The sequence below is a fragment of the Coturnix japonica genome, unplaced genomic scaffold, assembly GCF_054131305.1.
Source record: "Coturnix japonica strain WE unplaced genomic scaffold, WE-NBRP24 Scf090, whole genome shotgun sequence".
In the NCBI taxonomy this organism is placed as follows: Eukaryota; Metazoa; Chordata; class Aves; order Galliformes; family Phasianidae; genus Coturnix; species Coturnix japonica.
Genome location: NW_028188993.1, coordinates 3,273 through 16,491, shown reverse-complemented (window position 1 = coordinate 16,491; position 13,219 = coordinate 3,273). Strand labels below are relative to the sequence as shown.

At 31.8% G+C, this 13,219-nt stretch overlaps 1 long non-coding RNA gene across 1 annotated transcript in view; it reads right to left on the bottom strand.

Moving 5' to 3' along the window:
* The window catches only part of LOC146751431 (uncharacterized), a 110,557-nt gene extending 98,291 nt beyond the window's left edge, over positions 1 to 12,266 (bottom strand). The window contains exon 1 of the long non-coding RNA XR_014941528.1: positions 12,045 to 12,266. This is a non-coding gene — a long non-coding RNA (uncharacterized LOC146751431). The remainder of the gene's footprint in view (positions 1 to 12,044) is intronic.
* Between the last annotated feature and the right edge of the window lie 953 nt (positions 12,267 to 13,219).

Genomic DNA, 13,219 nt, shown 5'->3' with positions numbered 1-13,219 from the left:
AAAGAAAGTATACAGAAAAGGAAAGGGAAAGTAGAAAAGAAAGGAAAGCAAAGGTAAGTATATTGGAAAGGATAAGAAAGTATAAATGAAAGGAATGGGTAAGTTTAAAAATAGGAATGGAAAGGAAAGTATAAGGGAATGGAAAGTATAAAAGAAGGGAAAGTATAAAATAAAGGAAGCAAAGGTAAGTATAAAGGAAGGGAAAGGAAGGGAATAGAAAAGAAAGGAAAGGTAGATATAATGGAAAGGAAAGCAAAGTATAAAGGAAAGTCAATGTATGTAGAATTGTAAGGATAGGGAAGTATATAAAAAAGGAAAGGAAAGGTTAATTTAAAAAAAAAAAAAGGAATGGAAAGGAAGGTCTAAGGGAAAATGTTACAGAACAGAAAGGGAATGTAGGTATAATGCAAAGGGAAGAGAATTATAAAAGAAGGGAATTTATAAAAGATAGGAAAGCAAAGGTAAGTATGAAAGGAAAGGAAAGTATAAATGAAAGGAGAGGCTAAGTTTAAAAATAGGAATTGAAATGAAAGTGTAAAGGAAAAGAAAGTATACAGAAAAGGAAAGGGAAAGTAGAAAAGAAAGGAAAGCAAAGGTAAGTATATTGGAAAGGATAAGAAAGTATAAATGAAAGGAATGGGTAAGTTTAAAAATAGGAATGGAAAGGAAAGTATAAGGGAATTAAAGTATAAAGGAAGGGAAAGTATAAAAGAAAGGAAGCAAAGGTAAGTATAAAGGAAGGGAAAGGAAGGGAATAGAAAAGAAAGGAAAGGTAGATATAATGGAAAGGAAAGCAATGTATAAAGGAAAATCAATGTATGTAGAATTGTAAGTATAGGGAAGTATATAAAAAAGGAAAGGAAAGGTTAATTTAAAAAAAAAAAAAGGAATGGAAAGGAAGGTCTAAAGGAAAATGTTACAGAACAGAAAGGGAATGTAGGTATAATGCAAAGGGAAGGGAATTATAAAAGAAGGGAATTTATAAAAGAAAGGAAAGCAAGGGTGAAAGGAAAGGAAAGGAAAGTATAAATGAAAGGAGAGGCTAAGTTTAAAAATAGGATTTGAAATGAAAGTGTAAAGGAAAGGAAAGTATACAGAAAAGGAAAGTATAAAGGAAAGGAAAGTATAAAGAAAAGGAAAGTATAAAGGAAGGGAAAGTATAAAAGAAAGGAAAGCAAAGGTAAGTATATTGGAAAGGATAAGAAAGTATAAATGAAAGGAATGGGTAAGTTTAAAAATAGGAATGGAAAGGAAAGTATAAGGGAATGGAAAGTATAAAGGAAGGGAAAGTATAAAAGAAAGGAAGCAAAGGTAAGTATAAAGGAAGGGAAAGGAAGGGAATAGAAAAAAAAGGAAAGGTAGATATAATGGAAAGGAAAGCAATGTATAAAGGAAAATCAATGTATGTAGAATTGTAAGGATAGGGAAGTATATAAAAAAGGAAAGGAAAGGTTAATTTAAAAAAAAAAAGGAATGGAAAGGAAGGTCTAAAGGAAAATGTTACAGAACAGAAAGGGAATGTAGGTATAATGCAAAGGGAAGGGAATTATAAAAGAAGGGAATTTATAAAAGATAGGAAAGCAAAGGTAAGTATGAAAGGAAAGGAAAGGAAAGTATAAATGAAAGGAGAGGCTAAGTTTAAAAATAGGAATTGAAATGAAAGTGTAAAGGAAAGGAAAGTATACAGAAAAGGAAAGTATAAAGGAAAGGAAAGTATAAAGAAAAGGAAAGTATAAAGGAAGGGAAAGTATAAAGAAAAGGAAAGTATAAAGGAAGGGAAAGTATAAAAGGAAAGCAAAGGTAAGTATATTGGAAAGGATAAGAAAGTATAAATGAAAGGAATGGGTAAGTTTAAAAATAGGAATGGAAAGGAAAGTATAAGGGAATGGAAAGTATAAAGGAAGGGAAAGTATAAAAGAAAGGAAGCAAAGGTAAGTATAAAGGAAGGGAAAGGAAGGGAATAGAAAAGAAAGGAAAGGTAAATATAATGGAAAGGAAAGCAAAGTATAAAGGAAAGTCAATGTATGTAGAATTGTAAGGATAGGGAAGTATATAAAAAAGGAAAGGAAAGGTTAATTTAAAAAAAAAAAAAGGAATGGAAAGGAAGGTCTAAGGGAAAATGTTACAGAACAGAAAGGGAATGTAGGTATAATGCAAAGGGAAGGGAATTATAAAAGAAGGGAATTTATAAAAGAAAGGAAAGCAAAGGTAAGTATGAAAGGAAAGGAAAGTATAAATGAAAGGAGAGACTAAGTTTAAAAATAGGAATTGAAATGAAAGTGTAAAGGAAAGGAAAGTATACAGAAAAGGAAAGTATAAAGAAAAGGAAAGTATAAAGAAAAGGAAAGTATAAAGGAAGGGAAAGTATAAAAGAATGGAAAGCAAAGGTAAGTATATTGGAAAGGATAAGAAAGTATAAATGAAAGGAATGGGTAAGTTTAAAAATAGGAATGGAAAGGAAAGTATAAGGGAATGGAAAGTATAAAGGAAGGGAAAGTATAAAAGAAAGGAAGCAAAGGTAAGTATAAAGGAAGGGAAAGGAAGGGAATAGAAAAGAAAGGAAAGGTAGATATAATGGAAAGGAAAGCAAAGTATAAAGGAAAGTCAATGTATGTAGAATTGTAAGGACAGGGAAGTATATAAAAAAGGAAAGGTTAATTTAAAAAAAAAAAGGAATGGAAAGGAAGGTCTAAAGGAAAATGTTACAGAACAAAAAGGGAAGGTAGGTATAATGCAAAGGGAACGGAATTATTAAAGAAGGGAATTTATAAAAGAAAGGAAAGCAAAGGTAAGTATGAAAGGAAAGGAAAGTATAAATGAAAGGAGAGGCTAAGTTTAAAAATAGGAATTGAAATGAAATTGTAAAGGAAAGGAAAGTATACAGAAAAGGAAAGTATAAAGGAAAGGAAAGTATAAAGAAAAGGAAAGTATAAAGGAAGGGAAAGTATAATGAAAAGAAAAGTATAAAGGAAGGGAAAGTATAAAAGAAAGGAAAGCAAAGGTAAGTATATTGGAAAGGATAAGAAAGTATAAATGAAAGGAATGGGTAAGTTTAAAAATAGGAATGGAAAGGAAAGTATAAGGGAATGGAAAGTATAAAGGAAGGGAAAGTATAAAAGAAAGGAAGCAAAGGTAAGTATAAAGGAAGGGAAAGAAAGGGAATAGAAAAGAAAGGAAAGGTAGATATAATGGAAAGGAAAGCAAAGTATAAAGGAAAATCAATGTATGTAGAATTGTAAGGATAGGCAAGTATATAAAAAATGAAAGGAAATGTTAATTTAAAAAAAAAAAGGAATGGAAAGGAAGGTCTAAAGGAAAATCTTACAGAACAGAAAGGGAATGTAGGTATAATGCAAAGGGAAGGGAATTATAAAAGAAGGGAATTTATAAAAGATAGGAAAGCAAAGGTAAGTATGAAAGGAAAGGAAAGGAAACTATAAATGAAAGGAGAGGCTAAGTTTAAAAATAGGAATTGAAATTAAAGTGTAAAGGAAAGGAAAGTATACAGAAAAGGAAAGTATAAAGGAAAGGAAAGTATAAAGAAAAGGAAAGTATAAAGGAAGGGAAAGTATAAAAGAAAGGAAAGCAAAGGTAAGTATATTGGAAAGGATAAGAAAGTATAAATGAAAGGAATGGGTAAGTTTAAAAATAGGAATGGAAAGGAAAGTATAAGGTAATGGAAAGTATAAAGGAAGGGAAAGTATAAAAGAAAGGAAGCAAAGGTAAGTATAAAGGAAGGGAAAGGAAGGGAATAGAAAAGAAAGGAAAGGTAGATATAATGGAAAGGAAAGCAATGTATAAAGGAAAGTCAATGTATGTAGAATTGTAAGGATAGGGAAGTATATAAAAAAGGAAAGGAAAGGTTAATTTAAAAAAAAAAAAAGGAATGGAAAGGAAGGTTTAAGGGAAAATGTTACAGAACAGAAAGGGAATGTAGGTATAATGCAAAGGGAAGGGAATTATAAAAGAAGGGAATTTATAAAAGAAAGGAAAGCAAAGGTAAGTATGAAAGGAAAGGAAAGGAAAGTATAAATGAAAAAAGAGGCTAAGTTTAAAAATAGGAATTGAAATGAAAGTGTAAAGGAAAGGAAAGTATACAGAAAAGGAAAGTATAAAGAAAAGGAAAGTATAAAGAAAAGGAAAGTATAAAGGAAGGGAAAGTATAAAAGAATGGAAAGCAAAGGTAAGTATATTGGAAAGGATAAGAAAGTATAAATGAAAGGAATGGGTAAGTTTAAAAATAGGAATGGAAAGGAAAGTATAAGGGAATGGAAAGTATAAAGGAAGGGAAAGTATAAAAGAAAGGAAGCAAAGGTAAGTATAAAGGAAGGGAAAGGAAGGGAATAGAAAAGAAAGGAAAGGTAGATATAATGGAAAGGAAAGCAAAGTATAAAGGAAAGTCAATGTATGTAGAATTGTAAGGACAGGGAAGTATATAAAAAAGGAAAGGTTAATTTAAAAAAAAAAAGGAATGGAAAGGAAGGTCTAAAGGAAAATGTTACAGAACAAAAAGGGAAGGTAGGTATAATGCAAAGGGAACGGAATTATTAAAAAAGGGAATTTATAAAAGAAAGGAAAGCAAAGGTAAGTATGAAAGGAAAGGAAAGTATAAATGAAAGGAGAGGCTAAGTTTAAAAATAGGAATTGAAATGAAATTGTAAAGGAAAGGAAAGTATACAGAAAAGGAAAGTATAAAGGAAAGGAAAGTATAAAGAAAAGGAAAGTATAAAGGAAGGGAAAGTATAAAGAAAAGAAAAGTATAAAGGAAGGGAAAGTATAAAAGAAAGGAAAGCAAAGGTAAGTATATTGGAAAGGATAAGAAAATATAAATGAAAGGAATGGGTAAGTTTAAAAATAGGAATGGAAAGGAAAGTATAAGGGAATGGAAAGTATAAAGGAAGGGAAAGTATAAAAGAAAGGAAGCAAAGGTAAGTATAAAGGAAGGGAAAGAAAGGGAATAGAAAAGAAAGGAAAGGTAGATATAATGGAAAGGAAAGCAAAGTATAAAGGAAAATCAATGTATGTAGAATTGTAAGGATAGGGAAGTATATAAAAAAGGAAAGGAAAGGTTAATTTAAAAAAAAAAAAAGGAATGGAAAGGAAGGTCTAAGGGAAAATGTTACAGAACAGAAAGGGAATGTAGGTATAATGCAAAGGGAAGGGAATTATAAAAGAAGGGAATTTATAAAAGAAAGGAAAGCAAAGGTAAGTATGAAAGGAAAGGAAAGTATAAATGAAAGGAGAGACTAAGTTTAAAAATAGGAATTGAAATGAAAGTGTAAAGGAAAGGAAAGTATACAGAAAAGGAAAGTATAAAGAAAAGGAAAGTATAAAGAAAAGGAAAGTATAAAGGAAGGGAAAGTATAAAAGAATGGAAAGCAAAGGTAAGTATATTGGAAAGGATAAGAAAGTATAAATGAAAGGAATGGGTAAGTTTAAAAATAGGAATGGAAAGGAAAGTATAAGGGAATGGAAAGTATAAAGGAAGGGAAAGTATAAAAGAAAGGAAGCAAAGGTAAGTATAAAGGAAGGGAAAGGAAGGGAATAGAAAAGAAAGGAAAGGTAGATATAATGGAAAGGAAAGCAAAGTATAAAGGAAAGTCAATGTATGTAGAATTGTAAGGACAGGGAAGTATATAAAAAAGGAAAGGTTAATTTAAAAAAAAAAAGGAATGGAAAGGAAGGTCTAAAGGAAAATGTTACAGAACAAAAAGGGAAGGTAGGTATAATGCAAAGGGAACGGAATTATTAAAGAAGGGAATTTATAAAAGAAAGGAAAGCAAAGGTAAGTATGAAAGGAAAGGAAAGTATAAATGAAAGGAGAGGCTAAGTTTAAAAATAGGAATTGAAATGAAATTGTAAAGGAAAGGAAAGTATACAGAAAAGGAAAGTATAAAGGAAAGGAAAGTATAAAGAAAAGGAAAGTATAAAGGAAGGGAAAGTATAAAGAAAAGAAAAGTATAAAGGAAGGGAAAGTATAAAAGAAAGGAAAGCAAAGGTAAGTATATTGGAAAGGATAAGAAAGTATAAATGAAAGGAATGGGTAAGTTTAAAAATAGGAATGGAAAGGAAAGTATAAGGGAATGGAAAGTATAAAGGAAGGGAAAGTATAAAAGAAAGGAAGCAAAGGTAAGTATAAAGGAAGGGAAAGAAAGGGAATAGAAAAGAAAGGAAAGGTAGATATAATGGAAAGGAAAGCAAAGTATAAAGGAAAATCAATGTATGTAGAATTGTAAGGATAGGCAAGTATATAAAAAATGAAAGGAAATGTTAATTTAAAAAAAAAAAGGAATGGAAAGGAAGGTCTAAAGGAAAATCTTACAGAACAGAAAGGGAATGTAGGTATAATGCAAAGGGAAGGGAATTATAAAAGAAGGGAATTTATAAAAGATAGGAAAGCAAAGGTAAGTATGAAAGGAAAGGAAAGGAAACTATAAATGAAAGGAGAGGCTAAGTTTAAAAATAGGAATTGAAATTAAAGTGTAAAGGAAAGGAAAGTATACAGAAAAGGAAAGTATAAAGGAAAGGAAAGTATAAAGAAAAGGAAAGTATAAAGGAAGGGAAAGTATAAAAGAAAGGAAAGCAAAGGTAAGTATATTGGAAAGGATAAGAAAGTATAAATGAAAGGAATGGGTAAGTTTAAAAATAGGAATGGAAAGGAAAGTATAAGGTAATGGAAAGTATAAAGGAAGGGAAAGTATAAAAGAAAGGAAGCAAAGGTAAGTATAAAGGAAGGGAAAGGAAGGGAATAGAAAAGAAAGGAAAGGTAGATATAATGGAAAGGAAAGCAATGTATAAAGGAAAGTCAATGTATGTAGAATTGTAAGGATAGGGAAGTATATAAAAAAGGAAAGGAAAGGTTAATTTAAAAAAAAAAAAAGGAATGGAAAGGAAGGTTTAAGGGAAAATGTTACAGAACAGAAAGGGAATGTAGGTATAATGCAAAGGGAAGGGAATTATAAAAGAAGGGAATTTATAAAAGAAAGGAAAGCAAAGGTAAGTATGAAAGGAAAGGAAAGTATAAATGAAAAAAGAGGCTAAGTTTAAAAATAGGAATTGAAATGAAATTGTAAAGGAAAGGAAAGTATACAGAAAAGAAAACTATAAAGGAAAGGAAAGTAAAAAGAAAAGGAAAGTATAAAGGAAGGGAAAGTATAAAGAAAAGGAAAGTATAAAGGAAGGGAAAGTATAAAAGAAAGGAAAGCAAAGGTAAGTATATTGGAAAGGATAAGAAAGTATAAATGAAAGGAATGGGTAAGTTTAAAAATAGGAATGGAAAGGAAAGTATAAGGGAATGGAAAGTATAAAGGAAGGGAAAGTATAAAAGAAAGGAAGCAAAGTTAAGTATAAAGGAAGGGAAAGGAAGGGAATAGAAAAGAAAGGAAAGGTAGATATAATGGAAAGGAAAGCAATGTATAAAGGAAAGTCAATGTATGTAGAATTGTAAGGATAGGGAAGTATATAGAAAAGGAAAGGAAAGGTTAATTTAAAAAAAAAAAAAGGAATGCAAAGGAAGGTCTAAAGGAAAATGTTACAGAACAGAAAGGGAATGTAGGTATAATGCAAAGGGAAGGGAATTATAAAAGAAGGGAATTTATAAAAGCTAGGAAAGCAAAGGTAAGTATGAAAGGAAAGGAAAGTATAAATGAAAGGAGAGGCTAAGTTTAAAAATAGGAATTGAAATCAAAGTGTAAAGGAAAAGAAAGTATACAGAAAAGGAAAGGGAAAGTATAAAGGAAAGGAAAGCAAAAGTAAGTATATTGGAAAGGATAAGAAAGTATAAATGAAAGGAATGGGTAAGTTTAAAAATAGGAATTGAAATGAAAGTGTAAAGGAAAGGAAAGTATACAGAAAAGGAAAGTATAAAGAAAAGGAAAGTATAAAGAAAAGGAAAGTATAAAGGAAGGGAAAGTATAAAAGAATGGAAAGCAAAGGTAAGTATATTGGAAAGGATAAGAAAGTATAAATGAAAGGAATGGGTAAGTTTAAAAATAGGAATGGAAAGGAAAGTATAAGGGAATGGAAAGTATAAAGGAAGGGAAAGTATAAAAGAAAGGAAGCAAAGGTAAGTATAAAGGAAGGGAAAGGAAGGGAATAGAAAAGAAAGGAAAGGTAGATATAATGGAAAGGAAAGCAATGTATAAAGGAAAGTCAATATATGTAGAATTGCAAGGATAGGGAAGTATATAAAAAAGGAAAGGAAAGGTAATTTAAAAAAAAAAAAGGAATGGAAAGGAAGGTCTAAGGGAAAATGTTACAGAACAGAAAGGGAATGTAGATATAATGCAAAGGGAAGGGAATTATAAAAGAAGGGAATTTATAAAAGATAGGAAAGCAAAGGTAAGTATAAAGGAAGGGAAAGGAAGGGAATAGAAAAGAAAGGAAAGGTAGATATAATGGAAAGGAAAGCAATGTATAAAGGAAAGTCAATTTATGTAGAATTGTAAGGATAGGGAAGTATATAAAAAAGGAAAGGAAAGGTTAATTTAAAAAAAAAAAAAAATGGAAAGGAAGGTGGAAAGGAAAATGTTACAGAACAGAAAGGGAATGTAGGTATAATGCAAAGGGAAGGGAATTATAAAAGAAGGGAATTTTAAAAAGATAGGAAAGCAAAGGTAAGTATGAAAGGAAAGGAAAGTATAAATGAAAGGAAAGTCTAAGTTTAAAAATAGGAATTGAAATGAAAGTGTAAAGGAAAAGAAAGTATACAGAAAGTATACAGAAAAGGAAAGGGAAAGCAAAAAAAGAAAGGAAAGCAAAGGAAAGTATGAAAGGAAAGGAAAGTATAGGAAAGGAAAGGAAAGCATAGGAAAGGAAAGGAAAGCATAGGAAAGGAAAGGAAAGGAAAGGAAAGGAAAGGAAAGGAAAGGAAAGGAAAGGAAAGGAAAGGAAAGGAAAGGAAAGGAAAGGAAAGGAAAGGAAAGGAAAGGAAAGGAAAGGAAAGGAAAGGAAAGGAAAGGAAAGGAAAGGAAAGGAAAGGAAAGGAAAGGAAAGGAAAGGAAAGGAAAGGAAAGGAAAAGAAAGGAAAGGAAAAAAAAGGAAAGGAAAGGAAATCAATAAAAAAGAATGAGATAAGGGGAAGAAAAATGGGAAGAAAATGAAAATTAAAAAGAAAGCAAGAGAGAAGAAAAATAAAATGAAGATAGGGAATAAAGGGGTAACGTAAATAAATAGGGAAAAAAGGGAAACATAAAGGGATAGAAAAAAATGAGAGCAATAAATATAGGGAAGGAAAGGGGGAAGAAAATAGAATAAGAACATTAAATATTGAAGAAAAGGAAAAAAGAAGAGTAATGGGAGAAGCAAAAGAAAAACAAGTAGTGTAAAAGAACCAAACGCCAAAAAAAAATTGAAAGGGGGGGGGGGGGGAGAATGTAAAAGGAAGAGGAAAAGAAGTAAAAATAAATGGGAACAAAAAAAAAGGGGGCGGGGGGTAAGGGAAGAAACATTTATTATGAAATAAATTATCAAGTTTTTAAGACTAGGAAAAAAAGTTAAAAAAGGGGGGGGGGGAAGAAAATAGAGAAGAAAAGCAAGAAATAAAAAAGAAGGAGAAATGGGGAGGAAAAATGGAAAGAAAATGAAAATTAAAAAAAGCATGAAAGGAGAAAAATAAAAGGAAGATAGGGAACAAAAAGTTCAAAAAAAAATAAATAGGAAAAAAAAACGGAAACAGAAAGTGGAGAGTAAAGATAAAAGTGGAAGAAGAAAGAGGGAAGAAAACAGGGAAGAAAATAGACAAGAATGATAATAGGGAAGAAAAAGAAGAAAAGAGAAAGAAAAGAAAAGAAAAGAAAAGAAAAGAAAAGAAAAGAAAAGAAAAGAAAAGAAAAGAAAAGAAAAGAAAAGAAAAGAAAAGAAAAGAAAAGAAAAGAAAAGAAAAGAAAAGAAAAGAAAAGAAAAGGAAATAGAAAAGAAGAAGGGAAACATAAAGGGGAAGAAAAAAAGAAGGGCAAGAAAAAGGAGGGAAGCAAAGGTGGAATAGAAAATGAAAATGAAATAGGGAAGAAAAACGAAAAAGAACAGAAGTGGGAGAAGCAAAAGAAAAACAGGGTAAGAAGAACCAATAGCAATAGAAAATAGGGGGGGAAATGGAAAAGGAAGAGGAAAAGAAGTAAAGAATATATGGGAACAAAAAAAAGGGGGGAAGAAAATAAGAAAAAAGATATCAAGCTTTTAAAAGTAGGAAGAAAAAGAACAATAAAAAGGAGGAAAAAAGAAAAGAGAGAAGAAAAGCAAGAAATAAAAAAGAATGAGATAAGGGGAGGAAAAATGGAAAGAAAATGAAAATTAAAAAGAAAGCAAGAAAGAAGAAAAAATAAATGAAGATAGGGAAGAAAAGGGTAAAGAAAAAGAAATAGGGCAAAAAAAACAAAAACAAAAGGGGAAAGTAAAGATAAAGGGAGAAAAAAGAGGGAAGAAAACAGGGAAGAAAATAGAAGAAGAATGATAATAGGGAAGAAAAAGAATAGAAAAAGGAGAAGAGAAAGAAAATGGGGGAGAAAGAAGAAACAAAGAGGGGAAGAAAGAAAAAAAAAAAAAAGCCAAAGGAAAGAAGGGGAGAAAAAGAAGAAAAGAAAGAAAAATTTTAAAAAAGGAAAAATATAAAGAAAGGTAAGACAAGGAAAGGGAAAAGGAAGGGGAAAGGGAAACATAAAGGGGAAATTAAAAAAAAAAAGTATAAAGAGGGAAGGAAGAGAAAATGAAAATTAAATAGGGAAGAAAAAGAGAAAGGAGAACAGAAACTGGGGAAGGAAAAGAAAAACAAATAGGGTAAGGAGAACCAAAAGCAAAAGAAAACAGGGGGGGAAATGGGAGAGGAAAAGGAAGAGGAATAGAAAAAAAAGAAAAGAAAGATGAAAAGCAAGAAATAATGAAGAATGTGAAAAATTTTAAGAAAGTTGCAACGAAAATGAAAATAGAGAAAAAAGCTAGGCAGAAGAAGAAAAAATGAAGATAGAGAAGAAGAATTGGAGAAGAATTAGAAAAATATGAAAAGGGGGAAGAAAAAGAAAAAGAGGGGAGGGGAGGGGTAAGGATGGGAAGGGAGAGGACAGGAGGGGAGAGAAGGGGAGGGGGTGGGAGAGGAGGAGAGGGAATAGAGGATTAAAAAAAAAAAGGAAGAAAGGAAAGGAATGGGAATGGGAATGAGAAGGGAAGGGAAGGGAAGGGAAGGGAAGGGAAGGGAAGGGAAGGGAAGGGAAGGGAAGGGAAGGGAAGGGAAGGGAAGGGAAGGGAAGGGAAGGGAAGGGAAGGGAAGGGAAGGGAAGGGAAGGGAAGGGAAGGGAAGGGAAGGGAAGGGAAGGGAAGGGAAGGGAAGAAAAAGGAAAGGAAAGGAAAGGAAAGGAAAGGAAAGGAAAGGAAAGGAAAGGAAAGGAAAGGAAAGGAAAGGAAAGGAAAGGAAAGGAAAGGAAAGGAAAGGAAAGGAAAGGAAAGGAAAGGAAAGGAAAGGAAAGGAAAGGAAAGGAAGGAAAGGAAAGGAAAGGAAAGGGGAAAAGAGAAGAAAAGTAGAGAAAAGTAGAGAAAAGTAGAGAAAAGTAGAGAAGAGAAAGAGAAGAGAAGAGAAGAGAAGAGAAGAGAAGAGAAGAGAAGAGAAGAGAAGAGAAGAGAAGAGAAGAGAAGAGAAGAGAAGAGAAGAGAAGAGAAGAGAAGAGGAAAAAGGAAAATAAAGGAAAGGAAAGAAAAGAAGAAAAGAAAAGAAAAGAAAAGAAAAGAAAAGAGAAGAGAAGAGAAGAGAAGAGAAGAGAAGAGAAGAGAAGAGAGAGAGAGAAGAGAAGAGAAGAGAAGAGAAAAGAAAAGAAAAGAAAAGAAAAGAAAAGAAAAGAAAAGAAAAGAAAAGAAAAGAAAAGAAAAGAAAAGAAAAGAAAAGAAAAGAAAAGAAGAGAAAAGAAGAGAAAAGAGAAAAGAAGAGAAAAGAGAAGAGAAGAGAAGAGACCTTGACTTAAGCTGATCCTGTGCTATGGAAAAGCTGATGACACTCCCACTTTTCTTTGGCAAAGGAAAAAAATTAAAAAATAAATAATTAAAGAAAAAGTAAATCTTACAGAGTGTGTCCTGATAAAAACGGTGTTGTTCTGTCAGTTTTGTAGAGCGGGCACCAATCATCACCAAACTCCATCCAGACATTGAGCCACTGACAAGCTGTCTCTGGACCCAATCCTACATCCAATTCTTCATTCATAGAAAAGTTCACCAATCAAATTTATATCTTCCCAATGTGGAGAGAAGGATGTTGTGAATTACTCTTAAGCCATATTTGAAAGCAGAACTCAGTATATACATTTACTATCTATCTATATCAAAGTACATGGCATTCAGTGTAATATTGCAGAGATCTTAAACATACTATTCTCTACCTGAAACCTTCTGAAAAAATAAGATGATTAGTATGCCATGGTTGCAGTTATCCTGAACTAGCTTCTAACAGCGAGACTGAAGCAGTGCTTGTTGTAATTACCTTGTCGAGATGTGCATCTGTTGTCTTCATACTCTCGAATTTTTTCTGCAAGCTGTAAACAAGCAGATGTTGCATTTGCACTGGATGGATGCAGTGTCATTATCTCAAACAAGATCTACACAAACTCTTCAGTACTGCAGACCAAAACTAAAGTGCTGTTATCAAAGTAATTTTCAACTGTTAATTCAGCTTTAATCTCAGAATAGTTATGTTTAATTATGTTTGTTTGATCTTTCAAATGATCTGTGATAGGAAGTCTGCCACAGCTTAACTGCTGGAATTCCACTGCCAATTATCTAATTTGACTATAGTAATGTACAGAACAATTACGGATTTCCTTTCTAGATTAGGAAAAAAATTCTGACCTAAGAGTGATAAAGCAAGGAGTGACCTATTGGATGGTCATTTCTGGTTGGATTAAAGCTGTCCTTGGGCCAAGAGAGTCTGTTATGGTTAGAAACGCTCTGTTCTAACTCAGCTGTCAGTGTCTTACAAGAAAGACTTAGGAGACCCATCTTCACAACAAGGCTAGTAGTACGACCCTCCTATTAACTTTTAACCATCACAGAGTAAGTCGCCATGGACTTCTATCTACATTTTACACTCTTACATCTTTATAAAACAAAAAAGTAACTTCTGACATCTGTGGGATGATTTGTTGGGCACCACTTTTTGAAACTATGTTAGGAAGTAAAAAATGAACAAAGCCATTGCTTCTAAGAGTAAAATGTGCAGTATAAAATGAAGTGAAATACTATACAC